Source organism: Elephantulus edwardii, unplaced genomic scaffold (genome assembly GCF_000299155.1).
Source record: "Elephantulus edwardii isolate Elephantulus edwardi_28Jun2011 unplaced genomic scaffold, EleEdw1.0 scaffold00315, whole genome shotgun sequence".
Lineage (NCBI taxonomy): Eukaryota > Metazoa > Chordata > Mammalia > Macroscelidea > Macroscelididae > Elephantulus > Elephantulus edwardii.
The window spans coordinates 1510621-1516317 of NW_006400065.1; the positions used below are offsets into that span (position 1 = coordinate 1510621).

The 5697-nt window shown below is 43.3% G+C and overlaps 1 pseudogene; it reads right to left on the minus strand.

The window, feature by feature from the left end:
* Nucleotides 1-4555: 4555 nt before the first annotated feature.
* LOC102850836 lies at nucleotides 4556-4990 on the minus strand (annotated as a pseudogene).
* Nucleotides 4991-5697: the final 707 nt, after the last annotated feature.

Genomic DNA, 5697 nt, shown 5'->3' on the forward strand with positions numbered 1-5697 from the left:
CAAAATCCTAGCCTCCAAGGATAAACTTGGTTTTCTCCAATACAGACCTATTTGTGTTCTTGGCAGTCCATGGTATATTCAAGACTCTTTTCCAGCACCACAACTCAAAGACATCAATTCTTCTATCATCCTTAGTCTCTAATGCATAGAAAGTAATTGCAAAGATTATGGCCTGGATCAGGTGCACCTTAGTCTCTAGATTGACATCACTGCTTCTCAGTATTTTGGAAAGGTCCCTGAGAGCAGATTTACCTAATGCAATTTGCCTTCTGATTTCCTCCTGACTGCTGGTGCCAAAAGTGTTGATCGTGGAGCCAAGCAAGCTGTAACTCTTAACAACCTCAATTTCTTCTCCCATCCATCATGGTGCTGCCAATTGGCCCAATGGTGAGAATGTTTGTCTTCTTGATGTTGAGCTTCAATCCATATTGAAGACTACAGTCCTTGACCTTCTATAGCAAGTGCTTCAGGTCTTCCTCAGTTTCAACAAGCAAGGACACAATTAGTCTAACATAATTAGTCTAATGGAACACACGCCAACCTCAGCCTCCTTGACCAGAAGAAATAGATGATGCCCAGCCACCACAGCTGACCACTGTGAAAGAGATCATAGTAGAAGGTTCTGGATAGAGTGGGAGAAAAATGCAGAACAAAAGTCCAAGTCATATGCTGGTGAAACCTGAGAGACTAAGTCTTCTACACACCCTCTGAGCCTGGACCTGAACTCACCCCCTGGGGCTTACCTTTCAGCCAAATATCAGACTGGGTTATAATGTGAGAAATAACGCTAGAGAGGTAGGTACTCTCTCCTTAAAATAATGAACTACACAAGATCAAAAGGGCAGATTTTGCCCAGGGATAAAGTTTAGAAGGCAGGAAGGACAGGCTTCAAGGATGAATGGAAATGAGAATCACAGGGAGGAAGTGGGAAGAACACTGTCACAATCTGGGATTTGAATCCATGTCACAGAATGTGTAGGAGCAGTGGCTTGGCAAACCAATTTGCTTGTAAACATTTTCTCTTTTCTTTTTTTTAAATTATTAATTAATTTATTTTTCATTTCAATGAGCATCTACAGAGATTTTGTAATTCCATTCATTCATTATTGCACTCTTTTTTCTTTTTTTTTTAAAAAAACACTTTCTTAAGGGAGCTCCAGTGGCCTAGTGGTAAGAAGCTGCACTGCAATCCCAGAGGTACGTGGCTTGAATCCACCAGATGCTCTGCCGGGGAAGGAGGGACAATCTCCTCCAGTACCAGTCAGATCTGATTTGACGGTACACACACAACAAATAACAAAATAAAATTTAAAAAAACCAAACCCACTTTCTTAAGTCATTAGATAGATCGATAGATACACAGATATATATTTTATTTTCTTTTTAAAAAAGAAAAGAACACAGAAGCTCTGAGATTAGCCAAGCTGACCACAATGTTTGGATATCTTGTCTACAGTCATATCAGTGGTTGATTTTGCTGAAGTGGATTAGGAGGCCTTTTTTTTTGAGATGCCTCTGAGCGGACTTGAACCTCCAACCTTTCAGTCTGTAGCCAAGCTGTTGTACCATTTAGGACTGTTAGAGGCCTTGACTGGGTGGAAACCACCTGAGGGTCACTCCGACAAACAGGCAAAGGACGAAGGCATCTGCTGCTCCCTTTAGAAGGTCCTTCAAGGGGGCAGAGGAGAGTTCAAGGTCAGCTGACGCCCTCACTCTGTACTTGGATTGCTTACTCTGGAACTTCTCTTCTCCCTGTGTGCTGGGCTGCTTCCTCTCCTCAGAAGAAGAAAACAAAAATGCTGAGACGTTTCTGTTAATGGCGGTGGAGTAATTTTGGAAGCATGATGATGGTTGCACAATCTGAATGTAATCAATGCCATCAGATTGCGCATGTAGAAATCTCTGAATCAGCAGATGCTTTTTGCTTTAGACATAATTATCACACATAGGCTAAAAGGGGAGAAAAAAAAAGATAAATCAATCCCAACTCTTCTTCTGAGGGATGGTCTTCTGGTCCCTCCTGATCACATGTCCAGAGAATGAGGGATTTAGTGTGTGGGGTCTTTGGCTTTAAGGACCACCTCGGCTGGAGATTCTTTCAAGAAAGATTTTTGGCGAGCTCTGGTGGCCTAGTGGCAGGAAACTGTGCTGCGATCCCAGAGGTGCGCGGTTCAAATCCACCAGATGCTCTGCTGAAGGAGGAGGAACAATCATCTCCTGTACCAGTCAGATCCAATTTGACGGTACACACATAAAAAAATTAAAAATAAAAATAAAAAAAATTAAAAAAAAAGATTTTTGTTCTCTTGGCTGTCTGTGGTACAGTCAATATTTTTTGCCAGCACAATGATTTAAGGGCATTGACCTCAGGAACAATAGCAAAGTTCAACAGGGCAGCAAACAACAAGTGCTGGCGAGGTTGTAAAGAGATTAGAGCTCTTATTCACTGCTAGTGGGAATGTAAAATGGTACATCCACTATGGAAGGTGGTCTGGTGTTTTCTCAAAAAGTTGGAAACAACCTCAAACCCTACTACATTGCAGTAGTAACCAAAACAGCATGGTTCGGTACAATGACAGGTACAATGGAATAGAATCGACAACCCAGAAGACCGAGCTATTTATGGTCAACTGATATTCTACAAGGAAACCAAAGAAAACCAAAATGGGGAAATGACAACCTTTTCAACAAATGGTGCTGGCAGAAAATGGAAACAGGATCCACATCTCACTCCATACAGAAAAATCACCTCAAGGTGGATCAGAGACCTGGGAGTAAAGCTCAAAAGCATAAAGTTCATAAGAGACAAACTGGGATCAAACTTAGAAGCCCTAGTCTACAGTATAAAGAGACTGCCAAATACAGCCAGAAATGCACAATCTGAAGAAGATAAAATCGATGAATGGGACCTTCTAAAGATTAAATCTCTATGCACATCAAAACCTTTTTCCAACAGGGTGAAAAAAGAACTTACCGACTGGGAATGAACATTTGGTAAAACCATCTCAGACAAAAGTCTCATAATGAAACTTTACAGAATACTCCTGGGCCTCCTCCACAAGGAAAAGACTGATAACCCAATTACAAAATGGTCAAAAGACATGGAAAGAATTTTTGCAGAGGAAGATATTCGAATGGGCAACAGACACATGAAGAAATACTCCAAATCACTGGCAATAAGAGAGATGCAAATCAAAACCATCTCACTCCAGTAGCAGTGACAAAGTTTAACAGGTCAGGCAGCAAGTAATAAATATTGGAGAGGATATGGTGAGATAGGAACTCTTATACATTGTTGGTGTGATTGTAAAATGGTACCATCATTCTAGAAGGCAGTTTGGCACTTTCTCAAAAAACTCAACAGAAATTCCATATGACCCTGCTATTCCACTGCTTGGAATATACTCTGAGAAAATGGGAACTGAGGCACAAACGGAGACTTGTACATCAATGTTCATAGCAGTGTTATTCACCATTGTAAGAACTGGAAACAGCCCAGATGTCAAACCACAATCGAATGGATTGACAAATTATGGTATATTTCATACAATGGAATACTATGCAATAAGCAGGAGCAATGATTTTGCAATTTATTACCTAACTTGGGAGTGGAGAGCATTAAGCTGAGTGAACTAACTCTTGATGTTGATCTTCAATCCATATTGAAGACTATAGTCTTTGACCTTTTGCAGCAAGTGCTTCAAGTCTTTCTCAGTTTCAGCAAGCAAGGCTGTGTCTGTCATCTGCATATTGTAGGGTGTTAATGAATCTTCCTCCAATCTTGATGCTACACTCCTCCTCATAAAGCCTTGCTTTCCGAATGATCTGTTCTGCATACAGATTGAAAAGGGACAGGGACAGGATGCATCCCTGACGCACTCCTTTCCTAATTTTGAACCATGCAGGTTCCCTTGCTCTGTTTTGAGGACTGTTTCTTGGTTCAAGTATAGGTTTCATATAAGCACGATCAAGTGTTTGAGATTCCCATTTTCCTCAAGGTTAGCCACAATTTATTGTGATCCATACAGACAAATGCCTTTGCATAGTCAATGAAACACAGATAGAAATTCTTCTGGTACTCTGCTTTCTGCCAAGATCCATCTGACATTGGCAATAAAACACTGAAAACCCTATGTACAGGAGAGGAATATATGAGTAGGCATTATATGTATGAAAACAATCTGGAACAAGGGGTGTATTAACAGAGTGTGTTGGGAAGGGGTGGAAGAAAATGTTCAACAGTGGAAAAAATAATATTGTTTAAAACTTTTGTTTGTTTGTTTTTGTGTACCGTAGAGTTGGATCTGACTGGTGCAGGAGGCGATTGCCCCTCCTTCTCCAAGTGAAGCATCTGGACGATTCAAATCGTACATCATTTTTTTTTAGACTGAAAGGCTTTATTTTACAAATTCTAGCTGGTGACCGAGGCCTTCCCGAGGGAGCTCCTGTCCCAGCAGGTCCGGGGTGGTGGGTGCTGGGTCGAGAAGAGCAGCTCCCGAGAAGAGAGGCAAGTAGGCCGAGCCTGCAGAGTCTGTCCAAGGTCCATGTGGGGGGCTCAGCCTGAGCAGCCCCTGCAGCCGCAGTGCGTGCACTCGATGATCCAGCCCACTTCCAGCTTGCTTTTGGGGACCCTGCAGATGCAGTTGGTCCCGAAGTTGGTGTCCCGGGTCTGGATGCAGCACAGGCAGCAAAGGTTCTCGTAGCCCTGCTTCTTCCACTTGGCGATCAGGTTCTTGTCGGCGTAGCCTTCCTTGATGCAGTACTTGTACAGCTCTCTGCTGATGGCCTTGAGTTTATAGAAGAGGTGGAAGATGTATCGGGTTTTCTGGTGGTGGATTCTGAAGATGGGCCACAGAGACTCCACTTTCCGCTTTCCTTCATGAGGTTCTGTTTCCGCTTCTCTCATCTTTTGATCCAATTCATCTAAAGTTGGTTTAATCAACTCCCAGCCATCTGGGGGAGCTTTCCGCCTCCTTTTGACTTTAGGCATTTCTGTTCACAAGATCTTAAAATCTGCTTCCAAAGAGTATAACAGGACGACGTCTGGATTCTGCAGTTACAGGCGAGGGTTCTTGTTCCACTCTACCACACGTACTTGTGCCTTTGGGGTGGTCACTTTAACACGGTGGTTCTCAGTCCCCTCATTTAGCAGTCCGCTTCCCTCTGCCGCGCTTCCCTACTGACTGCTCCTGCGTAGGACGTGATTGTTTCAGGAGGTGGTCCAAATCGTACACCTTTGAGATTGCAGGGCAGCTTCTTGCCACTAGGCCACCAGAGCTCCCTGTCTTCTGATTTCTAAATGAGGGCTTCCTTGGGTGTTGACAGTGGGACCAAGTACAAGAGTGAGGACATACCACATGTATTATTTTTTGGGGGACACAATTCAATCCATACCACTGCCCTAAGAGCTCATTCTAAAGCTCTCAGTTGTATCTCTTGCTGGGCTGCTATGTGGGTGTGTGTGTGGGGGTGGGGTGTGGAGGGCCACCTCCCCCAATTCTTTGGAGCACTTCCCATTGTTGTCACCAGTATGAAAAGTGGTGGGGAGGACTCCATTCCTCCTGTTTTCTGCTGTAAACTAAGGATTCAATCTCTGTGTCTCAAGTCTCCTCATCTACATAATGGGGGGGAGCATGACACACCTCCCTGCGCTAAAAGCAGCTGGCCCAGTGGTTAATAGTTTGGCTGCTAGCTGCA